Raw genomic sequence first — 12,104 nt, 5'->3', positions numbered from 1 at the left:
TTATGAATGAACACTATGTTTTATGAATGGACTCTGTATTTTGATAATTACCTAAGAGCCACCAATAGGGAGCTCTAGAATCTGACAGCTAACCAACCGGGTACAGTACTAAGAAACAGCGACCCCTATTGCAGAAAGCAGGTAACCAGCTCAGTCTTTGCACTGTTGATTGAACACCCCCTGCTGTGCAGATAATAGAGAAAGCTCATAAATTGTATCCCTTCTGGCTTCCAGGCCAGGATGCACAAAGTGGCACTAATAAAGAAAAGTTCCAGGGTGGCAACAGAAAGCAAACTAAAAATGCTTTTGCAGTTAATCAGAACTATCCAGCAACATCAAGTTATAGGAAAACTGGTGCTATTAACAGTAACCCTTCTAGTTGGTTAATTGATTCGGAAACTTCCATGCACATGACGTGTGATGCTAATTCCCCCCCCCCAAAGAGTTAAATGATAACCCATCAGAGGCAGCTACAGTTGCAAATGGCAACAAAATATCTGTGAAAGGAGGAGGAGGAGGTTTGCTCAAGCTGTTGCAGGTAGAAACACTGTTTGTAATGAAGTGAGAGCAGTAGTAGAGAGCAGTAGAGAGAATTTACATGCTAGATTAAAATTGATTAATTCATTGAGAAGGGGATTGTAAGAAAACCACTGGGGCCTAATATGAATAGTAGAGTGCCTGGTGGGCAGTCTCATCCTGCAGACCAAAACACTCATCAGGAGAGCTATGAGATTCAGATGAGGGTCAGGTGTCTTGTCAATCCCAGTAGGTATATAACAGGAAGACCCAGCCTGCGGCCTGCCCAGGTCTATTTGCGTAAGGCAAGCATGCTTGGGATAAGTTAGAAAGGCAGGAGATCTTTCTACTCAGTTTCCTCACTTCTTGAGTGCTCTCTTCAGTGGATAATTTTTCTAAAAGTAACACTCAGTACTCAAGGCAACTCTGGTTGCTTAATGACTATGAATCAATTCTCTCTTTTTAAAACAAAACAAAACAAAACAATCCAAACACTTCAGATAGGTAATTGATTTAGTACACCTTTCAATACTTGATCAAGAAACAGCTCTTCACACCTCTTAAGTGTATTGGAGTGATGCTTATCTCATTTTAATAGTGGTAGAACTGAAGTAATTGATGCTAGACTTTTGTATTGATGTCTGCTGCTAAATAAGGCAAAGAGTACAGGTCTTGCATTATGCTATTCTTTTATTATCTCAGGACAGAGAGATGCTAAGTTTCTTATATAACTGAAGCCAAACATACCGGTAGGTGAATACATTCGAGTAGCTGAACAAAGACGTGGGAGGTTTATGCGAAAGGTACTGATAGATGTGCCATTAAGGGGAGATTTGCAACTTTGTTTATTTAAATCCCATTTGTAAATGGAAGAACCAGCACTATTGACTGCTATCCTCTTAGAGGGCTGAAATATCGCAGACAATTCTGTAACCATCATCATCTGCAACGGGAATAGCAAATGAGACTTCACCAGATGTCTTTCCTTTTGCTCCTCAGTCTGCACTCCTCAGGCATGAGTTAGCAGCCATATTAGACACAATGATACTCTTGTTAACAAAAATGTGCATTATGTAAATAGCAGCCACAGGGAAGCCTGAGCAAGATTTGGAATAATGGGAGGTAGGGAATGGGACTTATCTATTTTTTCCTCCAGGCTGGGGTCCTGGCAAAGGACAATAACTCAGTAGAAGCAGAAGACTCCACAAGATCTCACGGGAAACCGCCGTCATCGTGTGACCCAGGTAAGGCAGGCTTTGGCATGAACGCAATGGTGGATTGGCACCTTCCTGTTTTGATACAGGTGGTGAAATGGGTCAGGTCTTCGCTGCGCTTAGCATAGTCAGTATTAAGGTAGAAGAACTAATGATCTGAATCGGTATGTTCCACATTTTGGAAGGTGCTCTTTGAATACCAAGGAAAGTTCCCATTCATACCAATAATGCTTCTCTTTACATCAGTTATGGGAAATCTTTGGGCCCCTGGATGTTGCTGAATTGCAACTTCCATCAGTCCCAGCAAGCGAGGCCAATATCTAGGAATGATTCGAGTTGTAGTTCAGCAGCATTTGGAGAACCATAGACTTCCCAGCTCTGCTTTAACTACAAACAACTACTTTACAGAGGCAATTTTTGTTGGGACCATGAGAGAGAGAGAGAGAGAGAGAGAGAGAGAGAGAGAGAGAGAGAGAGAAAGTAAACTTCCCCTTTTCTGCTTCCATAGTCTCAGACTGCTCAGGCTCTCCCACGGCTGCTATTTATGTTTTAAAACTCTCCATGTTAAAAAGAGAGATTATCTTGTGATATGTTATTGGTGCACTGCCCTGCCCCAGTGCTTGGGGGAGAGTTAAGGTAATGTGTGAGTATTATTAGTGTGCCTGGAGATAAGACAATGATGCCATCAATGTCTTCTTGAAATGACTCCCCAAGTGATTCAGTTCATTTAAAACATTCTGCTGTTCCTGGCTGCTAGCTGTAGGCCTGAGAGTGCTTTGCTGATATCACTGCGGTTCTGAATTACATTTGAGAAGTGCATCCAGCATCATCAGCACCGGCAGCAGCTACTCCAAGAGCATGGCCTGTAGGAAAAATAATGGGGCCAGATAAAATGAGATCATGGATTCTGTTCAAACCAAGTCTCTGATTCCACTGGGATTTGGTGTAGCCCATTAAGCTGTATCACTTGAGCTCCAGAGGGGACCCTCACTCAAGTTAGAATGCTACTATAGGGCTACGACTCCCTCCCTGTAAAATGTATATAGGATTTTAACCTAAGCCATACCTGTAAATTACTTCCAAATAGCCCAAGCTCAGGATACCATTTTCCAGACAGAAACAGAGGAAGGAACAGATGACTAAATGCAAATGCATTGTAAACAATAGGAATCGGTGCTGCCATCAGATAGAAGAAGCATAGTCACCTGTCTTACAGGAACATCATTATCTTGTTGTTTACCCATTATATGGCTACATGAACTCAGACTGAGGTCACTGGATCCTGAATAGATATTACTGGGACCCTCTGGATACCCTGTGACTCATTTAGAATGGTCTATGAGGAACACTATGTCTAAATAGGTCCAACAAGAATACCCTGAAAAGAAATGAACAGAATCCCTTCCAGTGCTTATTGTAAGAAGCTGGTGCTGCAGATCCAACTATTGATTATTGTATTTCATTGGCAAGTGCTTTGGGATTATAAATAATAAGGTATGGTTAGCATATGGAGTATTGCATTCTTGCGATAAAGTTCATAAATCTCAGTTCTCAATAAATGATCAGTTCTCAAGACCTACACAATGAGGATTTATCAAAAGGGGTAACTTTAGAGTCCATGTTAAGAACTGATAGGATTAGTAGACATTCAATACTGTATTTACATCTGTGTTTACAAAGCTTCTGTTTTTTATTTTATCATGCTATTCCATACAAAACATTTCCCTTGGACTTGTTATGTTCCTTGCTGGTTTAAGTGACAAAATGGATTCATCTGTATTTATATAAGTGTTTTCACCAGCATTTCCCTGACTCTTTAAAAACTGTAGATGTAAATATAGTTCTACTTATGAGTAATAGTTCTACTTTAATGCCTACTTTGAGAATCACATCTGTTGGTAATGTATGAATTGACAGCTGACTTCCATTTCCCTATATAAGACCTCAGCGATGGCCTCAAATTGCAAGCAGCAGCATTATCTTAAACAACAAAAGCAGAGAGTCATCTGCTTTCAAAGTAGAAAATGTTACCTTTGGATCATAGGTTTGTATTTTTACACTATGCAAACTTTTTATGTCATGTTAGAAGGATTTATGATAACCAAATTGTCTATTTTCATGACAGTCCTTAGGAGTAACAAATATATTGTCTTTGGGCCAAGTGATTTAAAGTTTTATAGGAGGACAATACCAGGTATTTAATTTGTAATGGTGGTTTATTCCTCCTTAAATTTTTGATTCTGCTCAAATTGAAACATAAAATACATTAGTATATTATATTGGTGCAAGGAAGAATCTATATATAGAAAAAAGAATTCCCTTGATGACAAGATCTGGGTTTGGGGCAAGTATTCTTTAGTTAGAGAACTCCAGCAGAGATTTAAAATTATGGAACATGCAGCAAAGTGTGGAAATATAGACTGTTGGACCTTTAAAATATGCCCTTCTGAGTTCCAAAACATCCCTCTTCCTCTATCATAGAAAAAGGCCAGGCATTTGGAAAGCTAAAAAATGGTTTACTTACAAACTCATGCCAAAGGTCAGATTCATGTGCCTTTCCATACAGTATTCAGAAAAATTGCACAGGCAGTAAAACTCTGCTTCATTACAGTGGTGAAAGTTCCTAAATTGCGTGGTCAGGCGGAGTCCCCCAAACCCCCAGGCAGCCCCTGAGAGGAATAATGACACAAGACAACGTTCTATGGGATTAAAATTGGCCACAACTTTATTAAGATTCATATGTAGGGAGACCTTGGCTCAGGCATTGGGTGTTTATCCTTCCCAGGCCCCCAGCTGGGGAACTGGGTAAATTCAGGGTTATCCAGCATGTGTGGGGGTTGGGCTAGCTCTGGAAAACATATGTGGGGAACGGTCATTATTGGTATAGGAACTCAAGAGTTTGATCCATGTGGCTTGAAATGCAGCAACCTGTTGAGGCCTCCTCCACATTGTGTTAAAACAAGATACTATAACGGGATCTACAGTTGCTAACTGGGGGAAATTATCCAGCTTTGTTTCCGAGGAAATATGAAACAGCTCGCAATCCAGGAGATCATGTCTAAGTTCCTATACACATTTGTTGCTTTGAGAGATTTCTGTGACATTGTTGTTTCTCACTCTCGGGCACCTTCTTTTTTAGTGTTTCGTTTGAGGGTTGTTTTATTTCTCTGCTTTGTACAGTATTTTATTGCACTGGCTTTTATCTGGCTTGTCTGATGGCTTGTGTCTTTATTACGGTATGGTTTTATTGTGTTTTCATCTGTAAATAAGTATCCTGTATATGTCGCTAACAAAGACTTTCCAACACGTGTAGCTAACTCTTTTTAGCCAGAGGAATGCATTGACAGCTGGCCACCTTTCTTAGGGTCATATGCCAGTAGTGAGTGTGACCCATGTATGTATGCATATATACACTCTTGCACACATGCAGAGACATGTGTGCACACAGCATTTTCCACCCTGGCCCCCCAATCATAACTGTGGTGGGGAAGCTGTAAATGCTGCCTTTTAGTACACCCAAACCATTTTACACTTGTAGGGGAACTGGATAGGGCCGCTGTTTTATAGCTTGCTGTTTTACTTAAAATGCAGCTTTGCTTTTATAATGCCTCATTTTAAAAATCAATTTCATGCGACATGAATTTTTCTTTGGTATATTCTGATAAAGCTTTAAAACATTCAATCAAACATTTAAGCAAATAATTTCTTTGAGGACAGCCATGTTGTCAATAGCATTATTGCAGCAATATAAATTTGACTACTGTGCCATTGGTTGGCTTTGAAAAAGGTGCTTTAAATGTTCGTATGGCACAAATCTGCCCATGGTTTCTCCTTTTAGCAGTTCATTTGGTGGATGCTTCCCAGTGGTGGTGTTGGGCAAGTTTGAACAAGTACAGGGTCATAATTGCTGCATTCGCATGCTACACTATCTGCATGAATTGGAACAAGCACATTCACCAGTTCTCCTTGCACTTAGCCAGGAGAAACTTAAATGTTTTGTTTCATTTCCCCCTAATCCCAATTTATCATTACACACAAACCTTACATTGTGGTTTATCACAAAATTCTAGCCCGTATCAAAACAAGCAGAGCAGATATGAAGTTGGCTTGTTTAACTCCTTGTAGACATGAACTTTTGGGGTTGTGAGGCACAGATATTCTGCAGAAGGAAGTGTGCCTGCCTGCATTGTTTGTCATGAGCCCCATTCATACAATATGAACATGTGGACAGGCCACATAGGAGGTATGTCTGCCCTTCTCACTCCTTTATTCTTGGCAGCAGAGCCAGCGTGCATATAAGGACTTGCTGACGGCATGGTAGGGTGTCATCATTCACCTGACCTCTGGTCAGTCATGTCGCAGCTGCTCTGATGCTCCCTCTAGTTCATTTGCTCCATGCTACCCTCACTATAACTTCTCCTGTCCAGAAAGCAATGGGAATGCAACCAACTAGATATTAGATGGGAAACAATGCCCCACTTTGCAACCCATTTCCGCAAAAAAACAAACAAACAAACAAACAAAAAAAAACCACTTTCCAAAATCACAATGAGAGATGCTATCTGCACACAACTTGTAAGTGTAAGTTTAGATAAAAGTGGTGCTGGTTGGCTGGCATCCACAGCTCTAGACAGATTGAGCACCATTTTCATTTGTCTGCAATGTTCTTAACACAAACGCTAAAGCCCAGGATGCAGAGGAAAATGGAAATGTCTATATGCCCCAGGAGGCTTAGGTTTCTGTTTCTTGAGCAGCCTTCTCAGTGTTAGATGGCAAGCTATTTTTGAAACTGAAGTGACTTTCAACAGCAATTTTGCCAGTGAGGTAGTAGGGATTCGCTACTCAACAAAAGCAAGTCAAAAATTACGCTGAGCCCTTGGGCTCACTTAAAGTAGCTATTTGGATTCTGTCCCATAAAAATTGCTATTCCATTATGGTGAACTAATGGGCTAGACCTATTGTAAGTATGATGAGGGAACAAAATGGAAAACATCCAAAATACATCAAAATTTCCATCTGGAGATAAGCAAATTAATACTAGCTTTTTAAATACAGATTGTAAACGGGGTCACCTTCCTTTGTTGGGAACTGCTGAAATTATCACAGCAGATCCAACTTGGTTCCCAATTTTGATTTCATTAGTGATACTTTATTGACTAAAATTTTGATGAGCAATCGTTATGAGTCCACTGACGTAAATCTGCATTGTTTTATTATTATCATTATTTATTAAATTTCTATACCACTGCTCATCCGAGAATCACAGGGTGGCTTACAATATAAAAACACAAAAATATATAGCAATATATATAGCTCTACCCCCACACCACTCACCAACAGCTAGCATTCCATGGCCACTGATCATGCTCAGTGCTCATTGGACTATTTTTTTGGTTATTTCCACCACCCCCCCTCACTTCTGTAGAATTTGGGGTTCCCCTCACGATTGCTATTGTCTTCCTCTTGAGTGTGGATGGTGTCGTTAGGCTACACTTAGAGGGAATTGTGGTAATACTTAGTAGGGGGAAAGTCAAACACCAGAGAGGAATAGGCTGGAGATTAAATGCAAGTTTCCTTTATACGGAGTGACACAACACACAAAGGCAACATATAAAATAGGCAAAGAAAATGAAAATTCAGAAACACTGGCATAGGGAGAGCAAAAGCTGGAGAAATTAAGTGTACATGAACATTCTGCTTTTATAGATAACCCAAATTGCAATCTCCAGCCTCCAAGAGATTATAAGGAAGTCCATTGCTCTTTAAGGCAAGTGTCCTATTTTTATGCTAGAGGTACTTGAAGCCTTTTAGATCTCTAAAGCATCCTCAGTGTCAACGCTTTTAAGATCATCAAAGAAAAAATTGCAAGAAGACATCAATGGTGCAGAAAGGCCACTTGAGCAGTTTTTAACTTTCAGTTCCACAGGGTTTATTTCTGATTGTTAGTATTCAAATCTGACTTGTATGTGGAAAGAAACTTTTTCAAGGCCAACCAATGGCACAGTAGTCAAATTTATATTGCTGCAATAATGCTATTGACAACATAGGTAAAGGTAAAGGGACGCCTGACTGTTAAGTCCAGCCGCGAATGACTCTGGGGTTGTAGCGCTCATCTCGCTTTACTGGCCGAGGGAGCTGGCGTTTATCCGCAGACAGCTTCCGGGTCATGTGGCCAGCATGACTAATCCGCTTCTGGTGAACCAGAGCAGCACATGGAAACATGGTCGTCCTCAAAGAAATTATTTGCTTAAATGTTTGATTGACTGTTTTAAATCTTTATCAGAACATACCAAAGAAAAATTCATGTCGCATGAAATTGATTTTTAAAATGAGGTATTATAAAAGCAAAGGTGCATTTTAAGTAACAATGCAAGCTATAAAACAGTGGCCCTATGAAGTTCCCCATCAAATGGACAATGTTTTGGGTGTACTAATTGGTTTGTGCATCCAAGCATGGCTCATTTCCTTAAAGCATTAAATGCTTCAGTGGATCATCTGTCCCAGTCTGCATTCAGAGATAACTTTAACCTTTGATGAACTAATGAAACAGAATAAGGCTGGAATTTCCTCACCCTTTTGGGATGTGGAGGAAATGTTATTCAGGGTATATTTTAGTAGGGATGATAAAGTGTTTTGAAAACACAACTGTCATTATAAGTGGAGCTTCAAGCAGTGGGTATGGTTATGGGGTTATAGTTCTTTAGGGGTGTGTCAGGAAGGCATTGACAGTTTAGAGTTTAGAGACAGAGAATCAGAGAAAAGTCCTGTTCATACTTGCATTTGTGCACTCACTTTTCCATGCTAGTCATGGGACTCGGCTACACTAGTCATTTTATAACGTTATAACTGCGTTATAAACATGTGACACCAGATGGCACTGTAGAGCAGCCAAAATCGCCTATGAGATTTTACATTGGGAGTTTTTTTTCCTTATAGCGATTTATTGTTTTTTCTGTATGTGGTTCCAGCCATAGTTTCACTTAGTATTATGTGCAAATGAAGCCAGGTGTCAGTGATTCCTGATTTCCACTCCAGATTCATGTAATTCTTATACAGGGTTTCCAGAGTTCCAGACTGATCAATTTCCCCATTTTAACAGATTAAATACATTTGATTTATTAAGATTATTTTCACTCCACTCAGATGTTCACATTTAAGCATGGTTTGGGAATTAAGTGTGAACTGGGGCACTGGGAGTTCAATCCAATGCATGTCTACTCAGAAGTAAGACCAACAGTTTCAGTGGTGCTTATTCACATGAAAATCCATATAGGATTGTAACATGACATTAATTATCTCTTAACCCTGCATACAACAGATATAATTGTAAAATTTGATTTCCAGCTTAATTCCTAATTCTGAAAATGTCTTAATATATCAGCCCTTAAAATAACAGAATTGTTATTTTGTGGACAGTGATCTGGAGATGCTAGAAAGATTTATAGCAATTGTCATCCTTCCATAAGTTGCATGATGGATTTCATGTCAACTGGGTGCCATGCTTAGCTTCTATAAAAGGACTTGGTTCACAAAAAAGCTTTTCTGTGAGAAAATACGTGTGTGTGGGTGGGTGGGTGTGGGCGCACATGCACATCACCATAAGATGAATGAGGTGTTTCAAAACACCCAGATCTCTCTTAAATGATATATATCACCAGTCTATACTTTCATGCATTTGGTAGGGTCCTTTGAAAGATTCCAGAAGTGAAAAGCATCTGAGAAGAGTGGGAGGAAAAATTGTTCAAAGACAGTTTAAAAGTGTGCTTAAGAACAAAATACTATCAGGTGTCTATTGCGCACACAGTTCCCTGTTTTCCATCATTTATGTACTCCATACAGACACACAGTTGTGCACGATTTGCATGATATCAGCCTTTATTATTTAGGGAGTGGAACTGTGTTCATGAGGCATCAGGGTTACTGGGCATCATCTGTATGGTGGGCTCATATCTTCCATGAAGCTGTCATGGTTTATTCTAAGAGGAAATATATTTTACTTATAAAAATTCTTGCCCAGCCTTCACTATAAGGCCCCAAGCTGTCGCATCCCATAGCATCGCTTCCTCTAGAATATTCTTCACAGAGACCATGTTTGCAGCAAGGTAGACTGCCAAATTCATTGAGGATGTCCATGAGTGTCCAGAGGAGGGCAACCAAATGGTCAAAGGCCTGGAAACGATGCCTTATGAAGAATGGCTTAGGGAGCTGGGTATGTTTAGCCTGGAGAAGAGAAGGTTAAGGGGTGATATGATAGCCATGTTCAAATATATAAAAGGATGTCATATAGAGGAGGGAGAAAGGTTGTTTTGTGCTGCTCCAGAGAAGCAGACACGGGGCAATGGATTCAAACTACAAGAAAGAAGATTCCACCTAAACATTAGGAAGAACTTCCTGACAGTAAGAGCTATTCAACAGTGGAATTTGCTGCCAAGGAGTGTGGTGGAGTCTCCTTCTTTGGAGGTCTTTAAGCGGAGGCTTGACAGCCATCTGTCAGGAATGCTTTGATGGTGTTTCCTGCTTGGCCGGGGGTTGGACTGGATGGCCCTTGTGGTTTCTTCCAACTCTATGATTCTATCAGTGCTCAGGCTTCCAGCTTATTCAGTGGGCTACCTTGCCCATGGGTAGGGCTGGGGGGGGGACAGTGCTGGGCAAGATGGTAGGGCTACATGTGTTTTTTGTGAGTGTGTGTGTAACAAGTGCCATCAGAATCCCCACCCTTATGTGATTATCGCCACTTGTTTCTGAATGCCTAAACAGAGCTACAGTCTACAAATGCCTAGCATTCTAGTACCAGTGGATTGTTGTTGTAGTTGTATTCAGATAGAAAGTTTATGGGGGGGAGGATTCATATTAGCTCTTTTACCATTTGATTGCCATATTTTGAAGCGGAGTTGTACATTCAAGGTTGCTACCCTTCATCCAACGCACACTTACCTAAGAGTTAATGTGATTCAACCAAGCAAGACTTGCTTCTCAGTTGATGTGCATGAGATTGTTCTGCTGTGCTTATGTTCAAAATTTATATCTTTTTTTTTAAAAAAAAACAAAAACTTTTGGCTTGCATTGTCTATTGTCCACCCTAAATGGGTGCTTGGTTTGGGTAGCCTGGTGGTTGGAAGGAACCTGTTGGGAGTGGCACTAGCAATGGGAATATGAAATTTGAACCTAATATTTAGATGAAGTGGCCGGAACGAATTCCAAAGTATAAGGAAAGGGACAAGAGTCAAAGTAGTAAAGAAGTAGAGAACTTTATATGATGTCATGCTTTTTACTCAATGGAAGAACTCTGTTTTGGGTGGTCTTTTTGGTCTGAGGTGGTAGATATTGAGTGTGTGGTGGGGACTGGATCATACAGATATGGATGTCAAGTACAATTTATTCTGTCTGTGGAATCCTGACCCATGCATAATTGCTAGGGACGGCCAATCTTGTCAGTAATTGTTTCTCTCCATTTCTCATTTTCCTGAACTTCACTTCTCAATGTCAGTTTGCAAATTTTTTTTTTTTAAAAAAAATCCTCATGAAAATTCATCAGCATTGTAATGTGAATTTCTCCCAATACACATTTTTCGTATGCAATATTGCATAATAATTGAAGACTGCCACCCTATCTCAGGAATCGCCATGCTTGAGTTTGGCAATGATACCTTGAGAGGCAGCCAAACCTATATAGCACAGACCAGCCACTTTCCAAAATATATAGTAGACAGCAACACAAAAATGTATGCGTTTTCTTCTTATTCTTCAGCTGAATTTTTATTTTTATGTAGTTTATAATGAAAGTAACTTCTAAGGACTGTGAACTGAAATGACTAAGTATCAAATAGAGCTTTCTTTTATCGCCCTTGGCCTTCCTTTAAAAAAGATTAGCCCTTTAATTGGCCTTTCTCTTTCATTTAATGCTTTGAGAAATTCAAGTACAGTCAAAGTGATTTTCAAGTACAGTCAAAGTGATTTTCAATTTCAAATACTGATACATAATTGTTCATGACTAATATTATCCATGGTAGCAAATGACATTTAAGGATCTGGCAGTGTCATGTTTGATTTTCATTGTGCACAGCATATTTCAATTTACTCTAATACTGTGAGATCTTAAATGGTAAACTGTCAACAACATCAAGATGTTTGACAGGCAGTATGTTGAGATATGGGATCATGGATACAGACGCACACTATAAATAAGATTTATCTGTGATTTATCACTAGTTACTCTCAATAAATCTGACACATCCCAGCTGATGAATATAAATATTTCCTTGTCCACTGCATTAACATGCATAGAAGGATATTGCATAGGAAAGTTTATCACATGTAGTTTGTCAGGCACTTTTTGTACTTTACATTTTAATATTTCTCATGAACATTTTGTAT

General features: G+C 39.7%; 1 protein-coding gene across 1 annotated transcript in view; it reads left to right on the top strand.

Annotated features, from left to right (window-relative positions):
• Positions 1-3,700: 3,700 nt before the first annotated feature.
• PTGFR (prostaglandin F receptor) overlaps positions 3,701-12,104 on the top strand; it is a 48,152-nt gene continuing 39,748 nt past the window's right edge. Inside the window, exon 1 of the mRNA XM_033151750.1 lies at positions 3,701-3,774. The gene's annotated coding sequence lies outside the window, so the exon portion shown is untranslated. The remainder of the gene's footprint in view (positions 3,775-12,104) is intronic.

The sequence above is a fragment of the Lacerta agilis genome, chromosome 6, assembly GCF_009819535.1.
Source record: "Lacerta agilis isolate rLacAgi1 chromosome 6, rLacAgi1.pri, whole genome shotgun sequence".
Classification (NCBI taxonomy): domain Eukaryota; kingdom Metazoa; phylum Chordata; class Lepidosauria; order Squamata; family Lacertidae; genus Lacerta; species Lacerta agilis.
This window is presented reverse-complemented; position numbering and strand designations above follow the sequence as displayed.